The following is a 12,027-nucleotide window of genomic DNA, read 5'->3' on the forward strand; positions in this document are numbered from 1 at the left end:
AGTCTGCATACCTAGTGGACAGTTATAGAACACATCAGAGCACCACCATGCTGCTGCTACATAACTGACCCTCCACGGAAGGCAGAGGTTGGTGGTCAGTGGTCACAGCCAGTCCTTGCAGCTGACTGGCCTGGGTAAATCCCTCCCATTGATCTGCCAACAGCAATCACGGTTCAACTACAAGAGGAGGGTGTACTCTGCCTACACAAAGGGTGTACCATGAGTACCCAGCTTGGGTGATAGGGGAGGCTGTGCCACTTGACCCTATAGGACACCTACTACATTAGGCCATACATACTACCAACACACAGAGTCATAGTAGCTTTATCTAAGAAACAGAGGGAGGCTGCCAAAATGAGGAGAAAAAGAATCATGGCCCAAATGAAAGAACACATCAAAACTTCAGAAACAGAACTAAACAAAATGGAGATAAGCAATCTATGAGATGCAGAGTTCAAAACACTGGTTATAAGGATGCTCAAGGAACTTAGGGAGGACCTCAGCAGCATAAAAAAGATACATTCAGAAATGAAGGATGCACTAATTGAAATAAAGAACAATTCACAGGGAAACAACAGTACGGTGGATGAACCTGAGAACCAAATCAATGATTTAGAACATAAGGAAGCAAAAAACAATGAATCAGCACAAGAGGAAACAACAACAACAATAACAACAACAAAAAAGGAGGAGAGTGTAAGTAGCTTCTGGGACAACTTAAAGCATTCCAACTTCTGCATCGTAAGAGTGCCTGAAGAATAGAGAGAGCAAGAAATTGGAAATCTATTTGAAGAAATAATGAAACAAATCTTCCCTAATTTGTTAAGGAAATAGACATACAAGTCCAGGAAGCACAGAGTCCCAAACAAGATGGATGCAAAGAGGCCCATGCTAAGACACATCATAATTAAAATGAGAAATGATAAAGGTAAATGTAGGATCTTAAAAGCAGCTAGAGAAAAGCAGTTAGTTACCTACAGGGGAGTTCCCATAAGATTGTCAGCTGATTTCTCAAAAGAAACTTTCAAGGTTAGAAGGGATTGACAAAAAATATTCAAAGTCATGATAAGCAGGGACCTACAGCCAAAATTGCTCTACTCAGAAAAGATATCTATTAGAATCAAAGGGCAGATAAAGAGCTTCCCAGGAAAGAAAAAAAACTAAAGAAATTCATCATCACCTAACCATTATTATAAAAAATGTCAAAGGGACTTATTTTAGAAAAAGATCAAAACTATGAACAATAAAATGGCAATAAATACATATCTACAAACAATTGAATCTAAAAAACAAACTAAGCAACAAGAAAACAGAGACACAATCATGAGAAATTTGATGGTTGCCTGATGACAGGGGTTGTGGGAACATGTGGGAAGAGGGGATTAAGAACACAAATAGGTAGTTACTGACTAGCCATGGGAATGTCAAGTACAATATAGCAAATGGAGTAGCCAAAGAACTTATATGCATGACCATGGATCTGAATAATGGTGTAGGGATTTCCTGAGGGAGTTGGGGTTGCTGAATGGAGGGGGGCAAAGAGGGTAGATTGGTGTAATTGTGATAGCATAATCAATAAAATGTAATTTTTTATTTTAAAGTATATTTTATTGATTATGCTGTTACAGTTGTTCCTGTATTTCCCCCTTTTCCCCCCTCTGCCTCATACCTCCCTTCCCTCCAGCAACCCCCCACCTTAGTTCATGTCCATGCATCATGCTTATAAGTTATTTGGCTTCTCTATTTCCTATACTATTCTTAACATCCCCCCATTTGTTTTGTACCTACCAGTTATGCTTCTTGATCCCTGCACCTTTCCCCTCATTCTCCCCCTTCCTGTTCCCCACTGACAACCCTCCATATGATATTCATATCTATGGTTTTCTTCCTTTTCTAGTCATTTGCTTAGTTTGTTTTTAGATTAATTTGTTGATAGTGAAGAGTTTGTTGTAATTTTACTGTTCATAGTTTTTATCTTTTTCTTAAATGTGCCCCTTTAACATTTCATATAATAGGGGCTTGGTGATGATGAACTTTAGCTTTACCTTGTCGGAATGCACTTTATCTGCCATTCCATTTTAAATAACTTTGCTGGCTAGAGTAATCTTGGTTGTAATTCCTTGCTTTTTCATCATTTTGAATACTTCTTGCCAGTCCCTTCTTGCCTGCAAAGTTTCATTGGAGAAATCAGCTGACAGTCCTATGGGAACTCTCTTGTAGGTAACTCTCTTCTTTTCTCTTGCTGTTTTTAGGATTCTCTCTCTATCTTTAACCTTTGGCATTTTAGTTATGATGTGTCTTGCTGTGATTGTCTTGGAGCCTAGCTTGTTAGGGACTCTCTGTGCTTCCTAGACTTATATATCTATTTCCTTTGCCAAATTAGAGAAGTTTTCCTTCATTATTTTTTCAAATAAGTTTTCAACTTCTTGCTCTTCCTCTTCTCCTTCTGGCACCCCTATGATTTAGATGTTGATATGTTTAAAGTTGTCCCAGTGGTTTGTAAGCCTCTCCTGGTTTTTTTTCAATTCTTGTTTCTTCATTCTGTACTGGTTGACTACTTATTACTTCCTTGATTTGAACCCGTTTCCTTCCTTTCACCATTTGTTTTGTGTGAATTTTTGTTCATTTCACATAGTATAGCCTTCACTTCTTCCCTTATGTATTTGCTGTACTCAATCATGTGTGTTAAGTCTGTCAGCATGGTTATCACTAGTGTTTTAAACTCTATGTCTGCTAGGTTGGCTATCTCCTCATTGCTTAGTTCTCCCACTGGAACCTTGATCTACTCCCTCTTTTGGGCCATACTTCTCTGTCTCTTCAATTTGACAGCCTCCTGTGTTTGCCTGTGTCTTAGGTGGAGCTGTTGTTCCTGTTACGTTGTGTGCTGTGTTTCACCACTGTGTGGGGCTCTATGTGGGGGAAGGTTCTGAGAGGGAACAATGCTGCTTGCTTGGCATTTGCCCCCTTTCCCATCACTTCATTCGCTTCTTGTATGCAACTGGCATCCTTCTAGGTTTGCCCTGATGATGGTTCTGAGTGGATGGGTTTGTGGACATTCTAGGATCAGGGGTGGGGAAGCACCTCTAAACAGACTCTCAAGAGAGGTGGGCAGTTTCTTCTGCTGCCCCATCCCCCACTGGTTTTCACAGCCAGAAGCAATGCAACTTTATTTCCCAGGCACTGGAACCTCAAGCTGTGTGGTCTGGCCTAGGACTGGGATCACTCCCCGGGAGTGTCCCTCCCAGCTTTTATGTGACTGCTCTTTCTGGTGGCCAGCCACAGCCACTGCCTTGCTGCCACCGCCACTGCTGCCACTTCATCCTATCTGCCCCGGCTCTGCCCCTCCTACCTGTTGGATGAGTATTGTTTTTTTATATCTTTGTTGGACTTCCATGCAGTTTGATAATATGGTAGTTCTTGTTTTTGGTTCTGAGGTAGATGTGATCGTTCTTATGGTTGTGGAAGGAGATAAATTGTGTCTAACTAGCCCTCCTTCCTGGTCAGAAGTCAATAAAATATAATTTAAAAAAAAATCTCATCCCAAAACAACAACAAAAAAATAGGAATGTTTTAAGAACATCTCTGAGGTGATGATATTTGAGCAGATAGCTGAATGAAGTGCTAAACATGGAGTTCCTCAAAAAGAAATGTTTATGTTTATCATATAATGCACATACATAAAATGACTTGAGAATGATCATGAAGCCATGTCAAACTGCTCAACCCTATAGTATATGCAAGGTGTTTGAGGCAAAGATCAAATAATCAGTGTTGCAGCACATGACAGAATACCCAGCAAACCTCATCTACTTATCAAACCACACTCATAACTGAATCTTACTAAATTCTGCTTTATTTCCATTATGATGGGGATAAATCACGTCTTTAGCATTTGGTAAGGGTGCTCCCTAGTTTTTGCGAGAGCCTGAAGTTGCATATTCAGATGGCGAAATAGAACTTTTTATAAATGAGGCTATGCACTTAAAAATAAATTACATGGAGAGTTATTCAGGATACAGTGTTATGGGTTGAATTGTGTGCCCCCTCTCCCAATTCATATGTTGAAATTCTAACCCCCAGAATCTCAGAATGTTCCCTTATTTGGAAATAGGGTTGTTGTACATGTAATTAGTTAGAATGAAGCCATAGTGGAGTAGGATGGGCCCCTAATCCAATATAATCTTATAAAGAGTGCCAGGTGAAGAGACCTCCACACAGGGAGATGCCATGTGAAGACTGGAGTTATGGCTGCCACTAACCAAGGAATGCCAGATCGCTAAGTACCAGCTAAGATAGACATGGAATAGTTTCCCTCACAGCTCTCAGAAGGAACCAACTCTGCTGACACCTTGATCCTGGATCTCTAATAAATTTCCAATGCTTAAGCCACCTAGTTTGTGGCATTTTGTTTCAGCAGTCCTATCAAAGGAATACATGGTGGGAAGCATACATGGTGATGTGAACCTAGATTAAAAAATTTTTAAATCTATTAATTTTAGAGAGGAAATGAGAGTGAAAGTGAGAGCAAGCAAGTGAGAAACACCGATTTGTTGTTCTATTTATTTATGCCTTCACCAGTTGTTTCTTGCATGTGCCCTGACTGGCATTTAACCTGCAACCTTGTTGCATCTAGATGATGCTCCAACAACTCGGAGTTCCCTGGCCAAGGTTGAACCTAGATTTTTATCTAATGTTTGCTCTATGCATAGTACCTTTTTGAATTTTGAAAAGTAATTTTAACACTCATGTTTAGTTAGAATTCAATTTAAAATCATTTCTACTTTATATTGTTTTGATGATTAAATAAATTACTAAATATGTTAGTGCCTGGCACAAAGTATGCCCTGAAAGTGGTGCTTCCTTTCCCTTTTTAGATTTGTGACACCTCATTATGCACTCATTTACTTTTGTGGAATCCTAAATATATTGATGGAAAATTACCTGAATTAACAATATCCTGTTTCATCCAAAACTGTGGACACTGTATTGCAAAAGAAACCCACATACTAGCATGTTAGATGAAGATACTATGGTTCACAAAGCTATCAGCAATCATGCCCAGCAAAAGTCCTTTTGCAAATTAGGTGACCAATAAGACCATAACTTGAATGTTTTCCACAACTCCCCAAAGTGTGAAAGTCTTGGGTCATCTTACATGCGTGTTTTCAGTTATAAGCTTTTATTATACTTAATGCAGACATAACTTAAGGTTTTATTCCACATACCTTCTGGTTATTTGGATCACCAAATACGTTAAATTTGTTTCTTGACTAACAGTTATATTAGTGCTTCTTGAATTTGAACGCTGAGCTTTAGTTTTTAAAGGAGCAGGAAAGGTGACCCAGATAGGAGAGAAATGGCTTCATGCTCTTGATTCACTGCGGTGAGCTTTTCACGCGCAGAGGGAGCTGGGCTCATCTTCTATGCAGATTTTCTGTCTTGGCTCAAAGCCGAAAAAGCTCTTCGCTGTGAGCAACTGATTTCGTTTCTCTTGTGAGCCAATGGTGAACGGATACTTCAGAAAGGACGCTGGCTGAGTCACCTTCTGCAGATAAGCTGAAATATTAATAGTATCTCGGCCGGGCTCCGGCAGCAACCAGCCTCACTCAGAACGCCAGTCCGCGTCCCGGCCGTAAGGGTTGCACTGACCCCGACAGGGGGCTTGCAGGACCATGCACGGGAGCGTGCGGTGCCGGGGCACCGATGGACCTGACCGCGGTGAGTACCTGTGGCCCCACACTCCAAGGTCTCCCCAAACGAGCGCCGACGCGGAAGCGAGAGCCTGGTGACTACACAGGACACGGAGCGCAATGGAGACTCAGCCCACCTCGCCATCAGTCCCCAGCTCCCCTCTAGGGCCTGGGTCAGCCAGCGCGGGCGGTGGGGAGGGACTTCCGGCGCGAGCCGGAGGTCGAGACTGGAGTTCCAATAAGGGGCGGAGCCCGAGGGAGACTTCCGGCGGCCTGGACGCAGCTGAAGCCAGGCGGGACTTCCTGCGACCCGGAAGTAGGGCAAGATTGGCGAGATTTCCGGCTTCAGGGGCGGGGCTTTTGGCTTGCTTTTTTTGCACGGGGCGAGGCCGGGACTTCCCACAGCGCCGGAAGTGCGGCTGGTCAGGCTGCTGGGTAGAGGGACGCATCAGGGCTGAGTCAGTGTGCTTAGTTTCCGTGTCGGTCCTGGGCTTCGTGTGGCTGGTAAGCGACGGGTGGCAGCGCACGGCCCGGCAGGCACTAGGCGGTGGGTTCGGTGGCGGCGTCATTGGTGAGTGCCCGGGCCGCCATCTTCCTTCCGGGACGGGCTGTTCGGGCAAAGGCGTCCGCTGCTTCCCCTGGGTTAGGGGTATGCGGTGGTGGTTTAGTCGCCTCCTGCCTTCCGGAACCATCTCTCGGACTTCATTGCCCCCATCCATCCCCACGCAATCCTGGACTCCGTGCACCTTGACCCGCGCTCCTAGTCCCGCCGTAGTGGAGGTCCGGGGAGGGTGCATTGAGCCTCGCAGCGATGTCCGGCTTCCCTGCGCCGCGGCCGTCAGTTAGGGTTTCTGTTGCCGTGGAGATCGCACCCCGCACTGCACGCGTTGCGTGGGCAGGTGCGGAGAGGCCTGGGGAGGGGGTTTCTCCACAGCGCTCCTCGGTCCTGCTCGGGAAAGCTGCGCGGGCTTGGGAGAGCGCAGTGTCCGTAATTTAGGTTTAATCGGGAGCCCTTTAAGTCCAGTGTGCTGGTCTACACGTTTGACCCCAGAATTACCTACCTGCGAATTAACATTCTCCAAGTAGTCGAGGACCTCAGGTCTGGGTCCTCGCCGGTTCCTGGGCGCATTCTGCACGCTCCCTTCTCCAGGTCCAAGGCTGGACAGCCAATCACTTCTGAAAGGTCTGACGGAGGTGGAATAACACAGTGACCGTCAACCCTCGTTTCTGTTAGTACTGCCCAAGGAGACAGAAGGGTAGTGGACCCTGGCCACATTCAGTTACAGCGGTGCGACCTTAGGCAAGGAACTTCCTCAGTCTCCATTCTTAGCCTTGTTTTGTTCTTGAGAAGGTTATCTGATAATATGATCTGCATTCTTGCAAAGTCCTCGACACAGGACATTTTTGTTTAGTATGCTTCCTTCCCCTTCGCTCAACCTCTTAATTTAAGAGTACTTTTTTTCTGAATAGCATTGTTAGACTGTTCACTTAACTTTGCACTTATCTTGAACTAACACCCTTAATCCTACCCCCTACCCCCATGTGCTACCAAGAGCTCTCTGAATTTTATGTCTTGGTTTTTCTAAGGAGAGTATTTTACATTTACTAAATTTCATCCTAGCTTTTGAGCTCATTAGAAAAACACATTTATTGAGAGAAACATCGATTGGTTGCCTCCCATAGGCATCCAGACCAGGGATGAATCTGCATGGATGGATGGACAACACTCTGACCAACTGAGCCACACCAGCCAGGCCGAGCTCATTTTTAAAAAACTATTGAAATGTTTAAAAATTCTTGGTTATTTTCCTTTTGGTGATGTCCCCTAGTTCACTGTCATTCACAAATTTGATAAGGGTGTGTCCTTTGCCTTGATCCAGATCACTAGCAACATTTTAAGCAGGGAAGACTGCTCACAGGTGTTTCTGAGGTTGCCTCTCTTGCAGATCTACTCAGCAGTTGAGTTTGGTGTTTCAGTCTGCCAGGAATTTACTTAATTACTTTCACAATAAAATGTTATGAAAAATCTCATTGAACTTTTTGTGAAAGTTCAGTCAAATTTTATGTTTTTAAATGTCACATGAAAATTATGTTCTTTAAACCATTCTTTTGCATATGATTAACATTCATGAAATTACTTAAGCAAGTGTTTTTCTCTTGCTAAAAAAGTTTAAAACTCCCATTGAATATGAAATTGTGAGTAGTGTTTTGCTGTAGGGGATACCATTGCATGTGGCAGCATATACTAAGGACAAATGAGTTAAACAGAAGGAGAGTATTTTAAATCAATTCATTTGAATGATAGGATAGGGATGTTGAATATTTGGAGGGAACTACCCTTTATTGAAAGTAAATGTTTTAAGAAAAACCACTAGGACATTTTATTTATATAAACCTGTTCAATGTGACCTGTACTATATTGCCGGATTAGTGTGAATATTTTGAAGGAAAATAATAATCTTTTTGAATTTCAGGCTTCAGTGTTAGTTTGTATATTTCGGTGAAGCAGTGCATAGTAATTAAAGTACCTGACTTTTATTAGAGTTCTTTCTCTTTATAGTTCTATGACCAATTTATTAAAGTGTTTAGCCTGTTAAATATTTGGAAACTGCTGCTCAGCGGTGTTGTGAGCATTAGTGATTCTGTTTTTACTGATTCATTTGAGTTTCACAGCAACCTTTTCTAGTTCTTCCACCTCAGGTCACCTGCCCACTTGTTAAAGTATCTCTTAGTTCTTCCTGTCTGTACTTCCTCCTGGTCTAACCTAGATTCCATTCTACTAATAGTCCTTTTACAAATACTTGCAACTTCCTTGCCCCTCTTTCCATATCAACCTAAAAAAAATCTAAACTTGTTATCAAATGTTTAAATAAAATTTAATACTGACCGTGGTCTGAGGTGAAGATAATAGACACTTCAGCTCCTGGGCCAAGGAATTATTCTTCATGGAGGGTCTGCTGTGAAAGGAAAGAAGTGGTGCTGGGACTCGTGATGCCTGCTGGGAAGAGGTGGAGGATGTGAATGAAGAGATGAGTAAAAAACTTTAAAGTTTCAGGAAATAAAATTCTGACAGATTAACAACAGGAAAAAAAGGAGAAGTTTAAGATAGAAATAGAGGAACCTATAGGTCTTATTTTAGAAGAATGGTGAATGGTAGCTGAAGAAATTAGAGGAAGAGGCACTACCTGAATTTGCTAGGTAATATTTTAGTGTTAATACACAGTGTACAGCAGAACCCATCTCTGAGGTATGACTACACAGAGTTTAGAAAGTTACAAAAAGATAAAATCATTCAGTATGAAAAAAATCTCCAAACCTCCACTTGATGCCACGTTTTGGAGAACCGAAATCTTCCATACTTATAATAGTTGAAATGTATATTTGGTTGGAAATTATCAGTGGGTAATGACTGTTCATGGACTGTTTTGTGAAGTGACAAACAAAAGCAGGCAAAGCCCAGACCACCATGTGGTTCATGGAGATGAGTGAGGGGTTAAAAACTCAGTGAAAGGCAGAAGGTGGGGATATTAAAAATTAGCTGTGAAGAAGACTGCTAATTTCCTACTGAAGATATAGTGGTTGGAAAAGCCAAAGGCATGATATTAAGAGAAAATCCACTGTGAGGTGGAAGGAAGGTTGGTATTATAGTCTTTGCACTTTGTATAACCAATTGACAGATTCTTGGGAGTGCGTTAACGTTCCAATTTATACTTAACAGAATGTTTCTGCTGAAGTTCTTGAGAGAGGAAAGGGAAACCTTTACTGTTTTATTTGCTTGATTTAAGTGTCTAAAGGTGAAGTTTCCTTTTTTCTCTTGAGTCCCTATCAGAACAGCTTTCACAGTGTTTTGATATTTCCATTCCTTTACAAAATGTACCTTATAAACTGCAAGGTGACTGGTAAATCACTGTTAATGATTTTGTTAACGGATATGCTTTATGAAATTATTAATACGTGTAATCATTGAAAAAGGTAATTATGTTCACCTTTTATATTTTCATGAAGAATATAATTTCTGGAGAAGATTCCATTAAGTTAGTTTGATTTCTTGGCCAATATTTGTATGTTTCCATTTAAAAAAATTACTGAAATACTGTTCAGTAGGGGTCATATGCACAATATAGATTTATTTTATTCAAATTTATTGAAGTTAATGTCCATACAATGTTTCTTTTCTATACAAAATTAAACAATTACAGATTCCACCCTTGTGAGTTTTTCTTTATGCCTTTATTTCAACCATTTCTAATTTTCTTTTCCTTTCTTGCTTCTTTATCCTCACATGAGGATATGCTCACTGAGGAAGGGAGAGAGAAACATTGATCATTTGCCTCCTAGTCGAGGATCGAACCTGCAACACAGGCACGTGCCCTGACCAGGAATCAAACCTGCAACCCCCTGGTGCACGGGATGACGTGCCAACCAACTGAGCAACCTGGCCAGGGCCAACCATCTAATTTCTGTAGCTCAAATTTTTCAGATCTAAGTTTATCAAAAGATTTGTTCTCTCTCATATTTCAATCAGAAATAATATTTCCATGTGTCATTTAAGGGACTGTAGTTTGATTTTGTATTGCCTATTCACCAGTAATATGCATTATAAACTTTTCTTTCTGAAAGAAAGTAATATGGGAAAGCATTGGATCCAGAGGCATGATGGGGTCAAAATACCCATCTACTTTAAATGTAGACCTCTGCTAGATTGATAAAGTCCAGTTCTCTTTTCTAGAACAGTATACCTCCTGCCTCCTTGTTGTTTTAGATATTCAATGACATTGCAAAAATAATACGTCCTTTCAGTATTCTTGATTTTTTTTCTCCAAGTCTGTTGCCTCATAGTGGCTTGACCTCCATTTCACTTACTTTTTTCCTTAGAAATGAGGGCTCTCCTTGATAACCCTTTTCTTCTTCCTCACCTGCTCCCTTAGCCCCTAAATGCAGTCATCTGCCCTCTAATCTTAACTGTCATATTTATCACCTAGACTATTTCAGTAACTTCCTGACTAGCTTCCCCATTTCTAGTCACCTGTTATTTCCATGTATTTTCACACAAAAGCCAGACTGATTTTTTATGCAAATCTAGTGTCACTTTTCTGCTTAAAACATTTAAGTGACTCTCTTTTTATTTTAGGATACAATCTAAATGTAAAAGAACAGAATCTAAGCCTGACGGGCTTATCTTTTTTTTTTTTTTTTAAATATGCTTTATTGATTATGCTGTTACAGTTGTCCCAATTTCTTTTCTCTTTGTTCCCCTCCACCCAGTGACCCCGTCCCTCCAGTTGGCCACCCCCCTTAGTCTATGCCCATTGGTTGTGCATATAGTTCTTCTCAACATCTTCCTATCCCACTCTCTTCTACTATGCTTCTTAATTCCTGTACCATCTCCCTCCCTTTACCCACTTTGCCCTCCCAGCTGACCTCCCCCCAAAATGTTCCCTATACCTATAATTCTTTTTCCACTCTCATTGTCTCCTTAGTTTGCCTTTGTATCAGTCCCTAGCTTCTGTTGTTGGTTGTTGTGATACAGTTTTCATTTTAATGTTCATAATTTTGATCCTCGTTCTCCTAAACAAGTTTCTTTAACATTTCTTAAAACAGTGGTTTGAATATGATGAACTCCTTCAGTTTTACTTTGTCCTGGAAGCACTTTCTCTCCCCTTCTATTTCTGAATGACAACTTCACTGGATAAAGTAATTGTGGTTGTAGGTCTTTGCTTTTCATTACTTTGAATATTTCTTGCCAGTCCCTTCTTGCCTGCAGTTTCTTTTGAGAAATCAGCTGATAGTCTTATGGGGACCCCGTTGTATTTAATTCTCTTCTCCTCTCTTGCTGCTTTTAAGATTCTCTCTACCCTTAATTTTTGACATTTTGATTATAATGTGTCTTGGTGTGATTCTCCCTCGGTCCATTTTTTTGGGAACTCTCTGTGCTTCCTGGACCTGTAAGTCTATTTCCTTCCCCAAGTTAGGGAAGTTCTGCTTCATTATTTTTTTACATAATATTTCAACTTCTGGTGGTTCTTATTTATCTCTGGCAGCCCTATGATTCGGATGTTGGCCCGCTTATAGATGTCCCATAGGTTTCTGAGTCTCTCCTCATTTTCCTCACTTTTCATTTCCTCTTTCTGCACTGGTTTACTCTTCCTTCCCTATGTTCCGATTTGTTGATTTTGATCCCTGGTTTTCCTTCCCTCACCACTAGTTTCGTATGTGTTTTCATTCATTTCAGCAGGACTAACCTTCATTCCTTCCCCATCTTGTTTAAGATCTGCTATCAGGTCTGTAAGCATTCTTATAAGCAAAGCTCTGAACTGTGCCTCAGAAAGATTTCCTA

The 12,027-nt window shown here is 41.3% G+C and overlaps 1 protein-coding gene across 5 annotated transcripts in view; it reads left to right on the top strand.

Annotated features, from left to right (window-relative positions):
• Positions 1–5,516: 5,516 nt before the first annotated feature.
• Positions 5,517–12,027, top strand: part of WDR37 (WD repeat domain 37) — a 67,294-nt gene continuing 60,783 nt past the window's right edge. The window contains exon 1 of one of the 5 annotated variants that reach the window (XM_090266448.1): positions 5,517–5,718. The gene's annotated coding sequence lies outside the window, so the exon portion shown is untranslated. Of the gene's footprint in view, positions 5,719–6,080; positions 6,262–12,027 lie in introns of those variants that run through there. The other 4 variants (XM_090266447.1, XM_090266444.1, XM_090266445.1 and 1 more) reach the window with 4 other exon arrangements.

The sequence above is a fragment of the Furipterus horrens genome, unplaced genomic scaffold (assembly GCF_987537825.1).
Source record: "Furipterus horrens unplaced genomic scaffold, mFurHor1.1.pri manual_scaffold_2, whole genome shotgun sequence".
NCBI classification, from domain to species: Eukaryota; Metazoa; Chordata; class Mammalia; order Chiroptera; family Furipteridae; genus Furipterus; species Furipterus horrens.